This window comes from Triticum urartu, chromosome 7A (assembly GCF_056163025.1).
Source record: "Triticum urartu cultivar PI428250 chromosome 7A, HENAU_Tu73, whole genome shotgun sequence".
NCBI classification, from domain to species: Eukaryota; Viridiplantae; Streptophyta; class Magnoliopsida; order Poales; family Poaceae; genus Triticum; species Triticum urartu.
This window is the reverse complement of record NC_141879.1, coordinates 20,730,839-20,746,277: the sequence shown is the minus strand read 5'-3', so window position 1 is coordinate 20,746,277 and position 15,439 is coordinate 20,730,839. Positions and strand designations below refer to the sequence as shown.

Here is a 15,439-nt window from a genome sequence, read left to right as displayed (position 1 = left end):
CTGCAGCAGCGGACACCTGCTCGAAGCACCGCAGCCTCACCAGCATTGTCGGCCGGCCGCTCAGCGACGCGCTAGTGCGAAGGGACGGAGAGGTTTGAGAGTCGCTGGCTGATGGAATGAAAAAATGAGCGAAGGAGGCGGCTGCGTTGGAAATAAGATTAGAAAAAGCAAAGCTGTGGTCTGGCCCACAGAGGCACGTGCCATGTGAGCGACGAGGCGGATGTTTACATCCGGTTGTTTTCAAGCAGTTTCCATTCATATACGGACTCTTCTCTGACACCCATGGAGCCGTACATGGTGAAGAATTAATAAGAATGCAAATATGTTGGTGTTGTCCTCCTGGACATGGGGAAAAAGAAGCTGGCTAATGAGGTAGTCCTGAATCTACGTCTACATCTACATCTACACTACTATTAAATGAGCAAATATAAATTCTCTTATCTCCGCACAAAAAACTGTACACGGGATAATCAAAACCCTTGGATCAAATCAATTTAAACACATCCTACTGTTCATATTGCGCCGATAGTCTGCCATCCAAATCAACGTCCTGGATCAAATGTTCTGCCGAGCAGACGCGCCATCGTCTGCCGATTTTCCTACTCCACGTCCCCGGTCCCTGCCCGCTACTTCGTGATTTCCGGATCGTGGCTCCCCCACACTTTTTTCGTTGGGCCATAGATCGGAAAGAACGGATCCCCAGCAACAGATAGCGGCGGCGGAAGAAGGCGTGGGTACCAAAGGGGCGACGACGACGGTGTTTGTGGCCGAGGAAGGGTCTGCCAAGGCGGTGGCGGTGATGGTGGAGGCCGCGGCCGTGGCTACAAAGGGGTTGGTCATGGCGGACACGTCCGAGGCTATCATCTGGGCGGCAACGACTATGGCGGCCTTGTTGCGCACAGTAACTACGGCGGCCGCGGCAGCAGAGGAGGAGGAGGAGCCCCCGACATGCGCCAAGCCGCGGGGTCTCCCCTCTCTGAGCGCTACCACATAGAGGCGGCCCAGCCCCCGGAGAAGTTCCAGGCGATGGACGCGGCTTGGTGCCGCTGTAGATCCAACCGACCGGTGATGGAGCAGCTGTTGGCGTTCCTCCGCGCAGCCTCCCATATCCTCCTGTCTCCGCTTCCCCTGCGACGTCGCCGGCTTCACGATCTCCACCACGGTGATGCTGCTCCCCTTCCTACCGTTGTTGTCGCGTTCCACCACTTGCGGCAGCAAGCCATGGCACAGGCAGAGAAGCCGCCTGCCGAGGAGGCAGCATCCGCTGCAGGACCGGATAAGTGACCCCTCGGACATAAGACAAGGTTCTTTAGTTACACGCCTGCAGCTTAAATTTGTTTCCTTTCTATTTGTGCAGATTTTGAATACAGTGTAGTACAGAACACCCACAAATCATCACAGGGATTCATGAACTCACTTTCGAATGAAAGAAATGTGTTGTTCAATTGTCATAAATCTCCACTCGTCTGAATCTGGTTCCTATAGGATTATTCTGATGTTTATGGCATCGGATTTGGTGCAGAGGAAGGGGAGACCGAGGAGGAAATGGCGACCAAGAGGAGCGTGGACACCCTGGGCCACAAGGACCTCAGGGGCAGAAGGTGTTCCTTCGTGCCGATCTGAACATTCTGCTGGACGATGGCCGGAACATCACCGAGGACAACCGCATCCGCGCCTCCGTGCCGTCCCTCAAGTTCCTCATGGGGAAGGGCGCCAAGGTCATCCTAGCCAACCATCTGGTGATCACATGCTTCTCGATCTGTGCCTGTGGCGTTTTATTGACGAAATTGTGCCGCATGAGTGTCAGTCTTCTGCTCATCCACGAATCTCTTGGGAGTGAAGGGAAGAAGAAAATTCTTTCAGCTAATAGCTGTATGTGCTGTAGCCTGTTAGCATTGTGCTTAAAAGTCATACTAACAGAAATAGTGAGAATTAACTTAGAATTTCATTTTCTTACATTGTTTCTTACCTTTCTACTCGGAAACATACAGAACAGAGTCCTCTGTCCAGTTCATGTGAATTGCTTTTGTATATTCGATTAGTCATTACAGTAATTTGTAAAATAATTTGTTCAAGTGGCTCCTGCAGCTTGCCACTCCTCACTAGCCGGCCCGTTCGCCAGTAGCCGTCGGCCCTGCCCGCCCGCCTCTCCTGTGGTGCACGGTGCCTGACCCGGCTCTGTATGTCCGCCTCCCTCATGCTGCTCGTCAGTCGCCCCCATCATTCAGCCTCTCGTGTGGCGCACCGCTGTACCTGCTTGATGTCGGGAGCAACACCACAGGATGGTCGTGTCGCGCCTTCATCGCAGACCTCACCTGTAAAGTCCTTAATTGCTGTTCTGACAAAGGCAATTTCTAAGCATACACATTTTTATTTGATGCGCCGTGTGCTGAAAACTGACTTCTAAGTGCTACGACTGGAATTCCCGGAGTTCCGGTTAATTTCATATGTTGCAATTCTGAAACTGGATTTTGTGTATGTAGTTATTCTAATGTCCCTTGGATCAACTCTGTGTATTTTCTTCACATGTTGAACTGACGTGTGATGCTGGGTCTTGTGTACTTTCAATAGCCTTGCAATTTTCGTTAGGATTTGGTGCGTGTGCATTTTCACATAATTTCTAACAATCCAGTTCATCTTTTCGTTGTGGAAGACTAACCAACCAGGCGTAGATCGAGTTCATTCTACTGAGCGGCCCAGGCTGTGTATGCAAGCCTCCTCTGCATGCAGGCCGTCGAGTCTCTGTGAACTTCCTTCGCATAGATGTTGATCACGGTTTAACTTCAAAATGGAAACAGAATCCAATCCATGCCATGCTACAGTAATTTTTGGTGTCAACTAATTCAAGAGTACTTGAAATCCGATGGGGAATACAGATGGTGCATCATTTTGGACTAATCTTATTATCTGAGACCAAATTTAAATGCCCTAGAGGCCTTAACACTAGGATGACATAATCCTTTCAGCATCTAACAGTTATTACAAAAAAAAAAGAGAAAACTCCAGTTATGGTGAAGAATGGATGAGTCTGTTAGAAACTCCATCTTTTTCTTGTTTCGGTATTGTCTGCAGCTTTGTTTCATGAAGATTCTATTCTGTATTTTTATGTCACATTTGAAGGTGTTGGCAAGTAGGCGGCTCTAAATCTTGCCAATTCAATTTCTAATAGGCATGAGCCCCTTGTGTTCCACAAGTAAGGACACATGCATAATTACCTGATCATGTAGCAATTCTGAGTGAGATGCATGCATTTAGATTGGATGCTGAAGCGAGCCCGCCGTTTTATTACTCTGAAAGAACTATACAGTGTTATTTGGCTATTGCTTTCAGTATTAGAGAATCATAGAAACTGAACTTTAGGACATACCATCACGTCATACTGTTTATTTTGAGGAAGCTTTCTATGTTATTTTCCTGGACAGTTTTTAGTGTAATGTCAGTAAATAAGTGCAAACTTGGGTATATATTTAATTTTCTCATGTTGTATTCGTTTTATTTGTTCTGGTACTTTAGCAATCAAATAGAATCACACACAAGGCTCCAGTTAGTCCTGCACAAAACTGACTTTTAAGTGTGGATTATGGACTCCTATTTATTCCGTTTCAGACTTAGGATCATAGGGAAAAGTGTGGACTATGGATTCATACCAGAACTGGATTGGCCATGGAACGTCTTCACCAATGAGTCATGGCGTCGGCAACAATATTCAAGATTTCTTGTTTTCTTCATTTTCAAGCTTCATCATTCATGCGAGGGATATGAAAGATGAAACAAAAGTAAAAGGTGTTTACGCCTACAAAGGCATTCTACTACTTGCAGTTTCTGTAGTTCAATCAAACAGTATAATTTTCAAATTATATTTGTTATAGTTAGATATAAATTTTAGAAGTTTCGAGGTTCCATGAGATGAGATGATGGCTCATATGTGTCATTTTGATAAAAGTCCCACTACGGTCAGATCTTGTAGTTCAATTAGATAATGCATTTTTCAAATGATATGTGATATGGTGATATGCTTTTTTTATTTCCTATGTTGTCACTAGCATTTGTGCACGAATTGGCTACATGTATGCAAAGCTAACCAAATGAGAATGAGAGTAATTACATGTCTGCAAAGCTAACCAAATATGAATGAGATGAATTTCCTGACCGCAGTTTGTGCCGGAGCTTAATATGAAAGAAACACTCTTATCACAAAATCACCACTCTCCTGTTATTTTCGTTTTCAACAGTTTACCGACTTCATTCTTCACTAGAAGCTGTGGAAAATCTCTATGAATAGCAACAACTAGCAGTAAAAATGTTTGGTTCTAGGCCGCCCTGCTCCATGTAAGTCGACAAGTCTTTTGGAGTATCAGCCTGATAACAAATAATGCCCCCCCCCCCCCCTCCCCTTAAAGAAATATAAGAGCGTTTAGGAAGTATAATTCTTGATCACTTGATTAGCAGTACTACATGCCAGAACCCTGAAAAAAAATCCTCTATGTACTTAACTTCCTCTTTGCAGAATCAACATACTATGTACAAGATTTTTTTTCTCATGGTTATACGTGCATTGCACGTGCACGCTTACTAGTGTCATTGGTTCAAGAACAGCGGTGAAGAAGTCCAGAAGCAAGTAGGAAACCAAGGGAAAAGGCAACATCGAGCAGTGGCAAGGTATAAGGTTCATCGCACGATATCGCGAAGTTGTCATGTTGAATAAATAAGAAAGTCAGTGTGGTTAATGACGGACTTTCCCAAGACAAAATCACATGGTGGCAGGGTTGTAGTTGAATTCAAGGAAGTGATTGAGGCAAGACGAGACGAAGTGTTGCTGCTCCGATTCAATATTTCGATTTTAGGTACGTAAATAAGCATCGATGCAGCAAAACTTTAAACAGAGTAGTAGAGGAGCAGTCCAGGTTTGATTATATTTTCTTATTTGATCCCAAGCAGTAGGGAAGTAATTAGATCGGGTCTACAAGCAGCAGGAGTTAATTTATTTCTCTCATAAAGCGATGAGCATAAAACTAAGAGTTTCATGGAATTTCCAGTGCTAGCTCTTGATATCCATCCAGATAGTTTATGAAACGTCATGGTAAGTTTGGTCAAGGTTTAATTTTGTTTAACGTTAGTGCTTAAACAAATATGGGTGCATATTGTCTATCTCGACAATGGCGACGGACTGGAACGGCGATAATGTTTACAGTATTGCATCAATTAATTATGCGATAACCTGCTGCTTACTGCATACATCTGTTATGGCATGTCAAGTACTAAGCAACTTATATTCTATTTACCACATATAGGATTAATTTTGTTCAGTATTGCATACAGTTCCAGTAAGCATGCAAGGATATGTATACTCACTCTATTTCTATCTCTAATTTTCTTATAATTGCTTCTCTGTTTTATTTGTTGGCAAGTCGCTTGCAGAGCCAATTTTCCTTCTTTCTTAGTACTGGCGGGTAACCTCTCCAATTTTCGGTAAGTACTAATCATGCGGTAAATATATTCACAAGGAGCACTTAAGGATATCAATATAACGTAGATGCTTCGCTTCTATCTAAATCCGTTTGGAACAGAGAACGCAATGTAAATATATCTCTATAAATTATACTACGTCCGTCCCAAATTATAAGACATTTTTTGGGCTATTTAAGCCTACGAAAACACCTCATAATTTGGAATATGGGAGGTGTATTAAAATCAGTTAACTTACTTAACACAGGGAAAAAATTAACTTACATAACAATTATAAGTGGGCTCGGCTGGTCAATAACTTTTCTGGACAATTTTGTACTTCAGATCTGTCTTTTCTTCGGGATATAGACGTCGGCCTCTTATTCATATATTAGCATTAATCGATCTGGAATTAGGTGGAGTTATATCACAACCCAGGTATGTACAATGTTAATTTCCATTTAATCAGGTGATCTAACATCTCATTCAAAATTAGTTATTAAAGTAAATGAGGATATCTCATTATAAACTCCGAGTAGTGTGAACTGGAGTCAAGAAAAACTGCTAATGGATGTACCTATATATGTTTGGCTTTTAATAGCTAGCCTTTAATGTTTGCAAAAATGTTACTCCGGATCTATATTAAGCACTATGAATCCAGAGTAAGATATTTAATTTCCAATCTTTACACTTAGAGTAAATATGATATACACTCATGTTATAAATATATATTAGCAATTTTGTACGGTTAACCAAATGTTGCAGCATATTGACAAATTTGTAAATATATATATTCACAAAATGGCACATGAATATATAATTTCAAATTTCATGTGTGAATATTAGAAAAAATAGGAAATGGGACCATGTATAAAAGAATTATACAACTGAATTAAAAAGAAATCAACATAAAATATACACTAGCCCGTGTGAATGCACGGGTTGACGACTAGTACTTATTAATCTAGCTCTAAGAAACCCTCCCTCGAACGCACGACCGCAACGCCGCCGGCTCTCTCTCTGTAACCGCCCACTATACTAGAGCCGCCGATCTCTTCTGACCCGCCACCGCCTGCGCCTTCACGGCTCTCCTCCCTGCCGGATCTAGCATCTCCATTGTTTGTCCTCTTCATCCAACTAACCCCTCCCCGTCGTTGTCTCGCCACTCATTTACCATGCGCCGCCGGAGACGAAGACGAGCACCGTGGGGAATTCGGTCGGCACCTATTCCTTCACTGCCTCCGTCGTTCTGATCCACCTCCCTCCGTTCTCCTGGATCATGCAGCAACGGTAAGGTTCACGGCGGTGGGCCACCACCGATGCGGGACGACGTCAAGTTCGAGCTCCCTCCACATCGCCTCCTCAATGGTCTCCGGCCAGCAGCACCGCTCGTGGCACGTTCGTTCACCTCAAGTATCTCCACCGTCGATGCCTCCTCGTAGTCGCTTCGCCTACCTCCTTCCTGCAGCACCGCCGGAAGGGTAAGTCCACCTTAAGTCTGCTGTATTGCTCAACCATCTACCCCGTCACCCGCTTGTCTGATTGCTTGTTAACAATTTAACTAATTCACCAATTGAATTGTTAACTGCTGCATACTGAGATGCAATTTCCTCGTCCATACCTAACCTCGTATTTTCGTAGCTTCATGGATCTGCTTAATTGCTAACCAATTACTACTAATAATCATCCCTTGCGGCACTACTATCCTCTACTCAAGTGGCAACTAATTAGTGCCCAGCAAACTTTACGTCATCTAATCTGCTCTGTTCTCCTTCGGAGGGTACAGGAGGTGTAAGATCCACAATGCTAGCTTCATCAAAGTCATCCAAATCTGACCAAAGGAACTCCTGAGGATATTTTACAAATTACTATCGCAGTTCCACCCCAGTGAGATGACTGAATTCTTGTACGCCCAGGATACTCACTAGGTACTAATAAGTAATAGTAGTACTTCTCCACAAGTTTATGTTGTAGTCTCTAGCTAGTCTGTCTGATTGATTTCTGCGCGTCAAATCCTAGCTAGTGACTAGGCGCATGCATATCTGATTGATTTTCAATGGTAGATGTAACGTGTCGAAATATGTACTATTCTATGCTCTAAGTACTACCCACGAGGGAATCCCCAGCTAGTTTGGTTGATTTCTAAATGTATTCAGGCCCAGTTTAGCATATTTCCAAGTAGTAGCTTTGGATCGCTGTATGGAGTTTATAGGTTACAAAACTGCCTAGTTTACTACAGTAACAGCAGTGCATTATATATACATGACAAACGCACCATTGATAGAACAGTAGGTTATGGAGCATAGGCTGTTATCTCCAAAGACAACAAAAATACCTTGTGACAAGCTAACATAATAAATTACACAATGTGGAGTATAGTGGAAAGGCCAAGGGAAAAGTCAATTATTTTCAGCGAAGACTACGATGACGGCAGACTTCATCGTAGAACTTCATCAACAATTATAGCCTCATTTGCAACAACAATGAATTTGATGTCCTGACTATGTACGTATGTATTTGAGTTAGACAGAAAGTAGACTACCTTTTTGTCATGATGACCATATTCTTAACATATACATCTTGATATATATTTTGGTTGGTCTTTAGGGGCCCAAGCTGTGGTTTTTGAGGCTGAGGGATGCTTGCATTTGAACATATGGATCTTCAAAAATTGGAGCCCTATTTGACAAGCAGATCCCTGATTGTAATGATGTTGGTGGTTTGCGTGAGGAAGATCATGGCTTCTGTTCGATTAGATGATAAGGTGATATCTCGAGCCATTAACTTAATTTATGAGTTTCATTTGGATATGGTTCTCTTATCAGCATATGTGAAATGTCATGATGATCAAATATTATGAAAAGTAGTGTCTTGTTAGGTAATATTTGCATAAGCTACAATCAGGAGAACCTGGTTAATACTAATCTCTGAATTTTGTTGCAATGGTAGATATTCTTTTGTAACTCATGCTTACTGATATGTTTACATCGTTGTTGCCAATTCTAGCCCTATTCTTATGATGGGATGATACACAGCTCATCTTTCAAGAAGTTGGGATGGACAAATGAAGAGCAAAACAACACATCTTCAAGATGCCATGAGAAAAGGCCTCCAACAAATGCAATTTTGATGAAGAGGAGAGCTATATGATTATGTTTAAGAATCAAAATGACCGTCATCTGTTAATCTATTTCTCAGTGTGTGTTGATGCTACATGTTGTATCAGGTTGATATATAGCTTGTGTTATTTTGGCTTATGGGGAATGTGAACAATGAACCGTGATGTGGAATTGACATTGATGTTTATAGAGTAATTAATTGTCATGTGATGTCAAAATACCATGTGTTGGTTAATGGACTTGGTGAATGGAAAAAATAGACTATATGGAATTGGGTTAACTAATAACTATATAGATTTTTTTTCAATAGAAAATAGGAGAGATGGTCACGGCCTACTAAAATGTGGACCGATCTACCCATATTGGGCTGGTTGGAAATATTATATATATATATATATATATATATATATATAGGACTCATTTTCTGCACTCTTGGGAGTATGTACTCCCATCTTCAATATACCTTGTATATGCATTGATTATACCCCTTATCATTCTCAATATACTTCATTAAATATTCTAAGATACCTCAATACAAGTTTTGTTGAAAAAATATCATTTACGACCTACTTTTTGCAATATACCTTTTTCACGTACAAACAAATCAGTATATACGTAAACCTTTGAAAATATGAGGCACACATGATTTTTTTTCATGAAATCCATTTTGGGGTATCTAGTAATTATTAATGAAGAATATTAAAAATAATAATAAACTATAAAAGATTCATCTATGTGGTATATGAGGAGCGAGAGTACGTACTCCCAGGAGTACACAACCATATACTCTTGGGAGTATGTACTCCCATCTTCAATATACCTTGTATATATATGCCCTTTTGGAAAGCCTAAAACCTTAACCCATATTGGGCTGGAGCCCATTTCACTAGTAGAAAAAGGGGCTTTCGTTCGGGCCTGGCCAGCCCATTAGTCCCAGTTCTTATACAAACCGGGACCAATGGATGCATTCGTCCCGGTTCGTGAGCCCAGGTGGCTGGCCGGGGCCTCGCGGGCTTTGGTCCCGGTTCGTCTGGACTCATTTGTCCCGGTTCTAGGAACGAACCGGGACCAATGGGCCTCGCTCCTGGCCCATAACCATTGGTCCCGGTTCCAGCCACGAACCGGGACAAATGATTTGCCTATATATAGCCCATCACCAGCGAGCAGAGCACTCCACCCTGCTCTGTTTTTTGCTGGCCTGCGAGGGAGGGCATTTGGGTGCTCTAGCTCACCTCCTATGCACACGAGGTGTTCGATGAAATGTCCGAGCCACACTAGTTAATATTTCTTCTCTCAAAACTCGACCTCCGAGCTCCATTTTCCCCGAGATTTTTCTAGGTTTAGCGGTCCGTCACGTCCTGTCTCTGTCTTCACCGCCGTCGATCGCCCACGCCGATCTCGTCGCCGGCACCACCGTGGTGAGCCTCTTGTTCTTATGTTCTTTCTGAAAGAAAAAATTCTTACTTGAGATAGATACTTGTCTAATTTTCTTACTTTTATTATTCCTTGTTATTATATAGTGCGATGGTTCTGGTATCTGCCCCCGTCGGCCCTCGTCCTGTCTATGATTCGGATGTGGTATATATTATCTTTTTATAACTATTTGGTTCATTTATTGTTTATGACAATTATGCCGACCAACGTGACATAGATTTTATTTATGTAGGAGGTGGTTGAACCGGAAATTCCAACCGACCCTATTGTCGAGAGGTTAAATTTAGTCGAAGAAGAAAACAATTACTTGAAGGAAAAAAATTGAGGAGGAGAAGATGATATTGGAGTTGCATGTTGCGGATGTCGTCGATGATCACAAGATCAAGATGGATGCAATGCGGTTGAAGATTAGAAAGATTAGAAAATAGGCCATTCATACCGAGGCTTGGTATCATTATGCCGTTGGATCAATTGTTACCTTAGTTGTGATTATGATCGCATTTGTTGTTGCATTGAAAGGTTTTACATAGTTTCAATGTATGGTTTAACTAGATGCTCTGGAGATCTATATGTTTTTCAATTTGAACTATGTATGTACTTTGGTTTTCATGTGACGATGAACTACTATTAATTTGGTCACTTATCTATCCATGTTCATTTGTAGTGCTTTTCAATTTCAGGGTCTTATAGCTGAAAAAAATCAGTAAATGCATGAAAAATAACAAATGAAGTCAGAAAGGGTTGAAAATTGATGATGTGGCTTTGAATGGTGCATTTTGAACATAGAAAAACTATGGAGTATAAATAAGTTCAAAAAAATGAAATCCTTTTGTAACAGACGAGTTTCCGTATGAAACCCTGATACCTCGAAAGAGATTATCCGTTTTGTACACGAAGTGCATCCAGTTTTTGACGTAAGCCTCTCTACTTTCTTGCACATGCTATGTGGGCGAAATGATGATACCATGCCAACTTTTAACCTTTTCAGAGTTCATTTGTAGTGCTTTTCAATTTCAGGGTCTTATAGCTGAAAAAATCAGTAAATGCATGAAAAATAACAAATGAAGTCAGAAAGGGTTGAAAATTGATGATGTGGCTTTTAATGGTGTATTTTGAACATAGAAAAAGTATGGGGTTCAAATAAGTTCAAAAAAGATGAAATCCTTTTGTAACAGACGAGTTTCCGTATGAAACCCTAATACTTCGAAAGAGATTGTCTGTTTTGTACACGAAGTGCATCCAGTTTTTTCCGTAAGCCTCTATACTTTCTTGCACATGCTATGTGGGTGAAATGATGATACCATGCCAACTTTTAACCTTTTCAGAGTTCATTTGAAATTCTTTTCAATTTCAGGGTCTTATAGCTGAAAAAATCAGTAAATGCATGAAAAATAACAAATGAAGTCAGAAAGGGTTGAAAATTGATGATGTGGCTTTAAATGGTGCATTTTGAACATAGAAAAACTATGGAGTTCAAATAAGTTCAAAAAAATGAAATCCTTTTGTAACAGACGAGTTTCCGTATGAAACCCTGATACTTCGAAAGAGATTGTCCGTTTTGTACACGAAGTGCATCCAGTTTTTGCCGTAAGCCTCTCTACTTTCCTGCACATGATACGTGGGTGAAATGATGATACCATGCCAACTTTTAACCTTTTCAGAGTTCATTTGAAATGCTTTTCAATTTCAGGGTCTTATAGCTAGAAAAAATCAGTAAATGCATGAAAAATAACAAATGAAATCAGCAAGGGTTGAAAATTGATGATGTGGCTTTGAATGGTGCATTTTGAACATAGAAAAACTATGGAGTTCAAATAATTTCAAAAAAATGAAATCCTTTTCTAACACATGAGTTTCCGTATGAAACCCTGATTCTTCGAAAGAGATTGTCCGTTTTGTACACGAAGTGCATCCAGTTTTTGCCGTAAGCCTCTCTACTTTCTTGCACATGCTATAGGGTGAAATGATGGTACCATGCCAACTTTTAACCTTTTCAGAGTTTATTTGAAATACTTTTCAATTTCAGGGTCTTATAGCTGAAGAAAATCAGTAAATGCATGAAAAATAACAAATGAAGTCAGAAAGGGTTGAAAATTGATGATGTGGCTTTGAATGGTGCATTTTCAACATAGAAAAACTATGGAGTTCAAATAAGTTCAAAAAAATGAAATCCTTTTATAACAGACGAGTTTCCCTATGAAAGCCTGATACTTCGAAAGAGATTGTCCGTTTTGTACACGAAGTACATCCAGTTTTTGCCGTAAGCCTCTCTACTTTCTTGCACATGCTATGTGGGTGAAATGATGATACCATGCCAGCTTTTAACCTTTTCAGAGTTCATTTGAAATGCTTTTCAATTTTAGGGTCTTATAGCTGAAAAAATCAGTAAATGCATGAAAAATAACAAATGAAGTCAGAAAGGGTTGAAAATTGATTATGTGGCTTTGAATGGTGCATTTTGAACATAGAAAAACTATGGAGTTCAAATAAGTTCAAAAAAATGAAATCCTTTTGTAACAGACGAGTTTCCGTATGGAACCCTGATACTTCGAAAAACATTCTCCATTTTGTACACGAAGTGCATCTAGTTTTTGCCGTAAGCATCTCTACTTTCCTTCACATGCTATGTGGGTGAAATGATGATACCATGCCAACTTTTAACCTTTTCAGAGTTCATTTGAAAAATGCTTTTCAATTTCAGGGTCTTATAGCTGAAAAAAATCAGTAAATGCATGAAAAATAACAAATGAAGTCAGAAAGGGTTGAAAATTGATGATGTGGCTTTGAATGGTGCATTTTGAACATAGAAAAACTATGGAGTTCAAATAAGTTCAAAAAAATGAAATCCTTTTGTAACAGACGAGTTTCCGTATGAAACCCTGATACTTCGAAAGAGATTGTCCGTTTTGTACACGAAGTGCATCCAGTTTTTGCCGTAAGCCTCTCTACTTTCCTGCACATGATACGTGGGTGAAATGATGATACCATGCCAACTTTTAACCTTTTCAGAGTTCATTTGAAATGCTTTTCAATTTCAGGGTCTTATAGCTGGAAAAAATCAGTAAATGCATGAAAAATAACAAATGAAGTCAGAAAGGGTTAAAAATTGGTGATGTGGCTTTTAATGGTGCATTTTGAACATAGAAAAACTATGGAGTTCAAATAAGTTCAAAAAAATGAAATCCTTTTGTAACAGACGAGTTTCCGTATGAAACCCTGATACTTCGAAAGAGATTGTCCATTTTGTACACGAAGTGCATCCAGTTTTTGCCGTAAGCCTCTCTACTTTCCTGCACATGGTATGTGGGTGAAATGATGATACCGTGCCAACTTTTAACCATTTCAGAGTTCATTTGAAATGCTTTTCAATTTCAGGGTCTTATAGCTGAAAAAAATCAGTAAATGGATGAAAAATAACAAATGAAGTCATAAAGGGTTGAAAATTGATGATGTGGCTTTGAATGGTGCATTTTGAACATAGAAAAACTATGGAGTTCAAATAAGTTCAAAAAAAATGAAATCCTTTTCTTACAGACGAGTTTCCGTATGAAACCCTGATTTTTCGAAAGAGATTGTCCGTTTTGTACACGAAGTGCATCCAGTTTTTGCCGTAAGCCTCTCTACTTTCCTGCACATGGTATGTGGATGAAATGATGATACCGTGCCAACTTTTAACCTTTTCAGAGTTCATTTGAAATGCTTTTCAATTTCAGGGTCTTATAGCTGAAAAAAATCAGTAAATGGATGAAAAATAACAAATGAAGTCATAAAGGGTTGAAAATTGATGATGTGGCTTTGAATGGTGCATTTTGAACATAGAAAAACTATGGAGTTCAAATAAGTTCAAAAAAAATGAAATCCTTTTCTTACAGACGAGTTTCCGTATGAAACCCTGATTTTTCGAAAGAGATTGTCCGTTTTGTACACGAAGTGCATCCAGTTTTTGCCGTAAGCCTCTCTACTTTCTTGCACATGCTATGTGGGTGAAATGATGATACCATGCCAACTTTTAACCTTTTCAGAGTTCATTTGAAATGCTTTTCAAATTCAGGGTCTTATAGCTAGAAAAAATCAGTAAATGCATGAAAAATAACAAATGAAGTCAGAAAGGGTTGAAAATTGATGATGTGGCTTTGAATGGTGCATTTTCAACATAGAAAAACTATGGAGTTCAAATAAGTTCAAAAAAATGAAATCCTTTTCTAACACATGAGTTTCCGTATGAAACCCTGATTCTTCGAAAGAGATTGTCCGTTTTGTACACGAAGTGCATCCAGTTTTTGCCGTAAGCCTCTCTACTTTCTTGCACATGCTATAGGGTGAAATGATGGTACCATGCCAACTTTTAACCTTTTCAGAGTTTATTTGAAATGCTTTTCAATTTCAGGGTCTTATAGCTGAAGAAAATCAGTAAATGCATGAAAAATAACAAATGAAGTCAGAAAGGGTTGAAAATTGATGATGTGGCTTTGAATGGTGCATTTTCAACATAGAAAAACTATGGAGTTCAAATAAGTTCAAAAAAATGAAATCCTTTTATAACAGACGAGTTTCCCTATGAAACCCTGATACTTCGAAAGAGATTGTCCGTTTTGTACACGAAGTGCATCCAGTTTTTGACGTAAGCCTCTCTGCTTTCTTGCACATGCTATGTGGGTGAAATGATGATACCATGCCAACTTTTAACCTTTTCAGAGTTCATTTGAAATGCTTTTCAATTTTAGGGTCTTATAGCTGAAAAATCAGTAAATGCATGAAAAATAACAAATGAAGTCAGAAAGGGTTGAAAATTGATTATGTGGCTTTGAATGGTGCATTTTGAACATAGAAAAACTATGGAGTTCAAATAAGTTCAAAAAATGAAATCCTTTTGTAACAGACGAGTTTCCGTATGGAACCCTGATACTTCGAAAAACATTCTCCATTTTGTACACGAAGTGCATCTAGTTTTTGCTGTAAGCATCTCTACTTTCTTTCACATGCTATGTGGGTGAAATGATGATACCATGCCAACTTTTAACCTTTTCAGAGTTCATTTGAAAAATGCTTTTCAATTTCAGGGTCTTATAGCTGAAAAAAATCAGTAAATGCATGAAAAATAACAAATGAAGTCAGAAAGGGTTGAAAATTGATGATGTGGCTTTGAATGGTGCATTTTGAACATAGAAAAACTATGTAGTTCAAATAAGTTCAAAAAATGAAATCCTTTTGTAACAGACGAGTTTCCGTATGAAACCCTGATACTTCGAAAGAGATTATGAAACTAAAATTATCAAAGTATTTTCTTTTCAAAATCATTAAAAGCAAAAATAATTTTCACAAAGAACTTTGTTTGTTAGAAACTTTAATAGCAAATATATAAGTAGAAATGAAATAAAATAAAATAAATAATTATTTTTTTGTAAGTAGAAACAAAACAAAAAAGCAAAAAAGAAAACAAA

The 15,439-nt window shown here is 39.5% G+C and overlaps 1 long non-coding RNA gene across 1 annotated transcript; it reads left to right on the top strand.

Moving 5' to 3' along the window:
* Window positions 1-696: 696 nt before the first annotated feature.
* Window positions 697-2,513, top strand: LOC147957085 (uncharacterized). Its single transcript, XR_015612223.1, has 3 exons — window positions 697-1,304; window positions 1,523-1,739; window positions 2,089-2,513. It is a non-coding gene; the product is annotated as an uncharacterized LOC147957085 (long non-coding RNA).
* The last annotated feature ends 12,926 nt before the right edge of the window (window positions 2,514-15,439 follow it).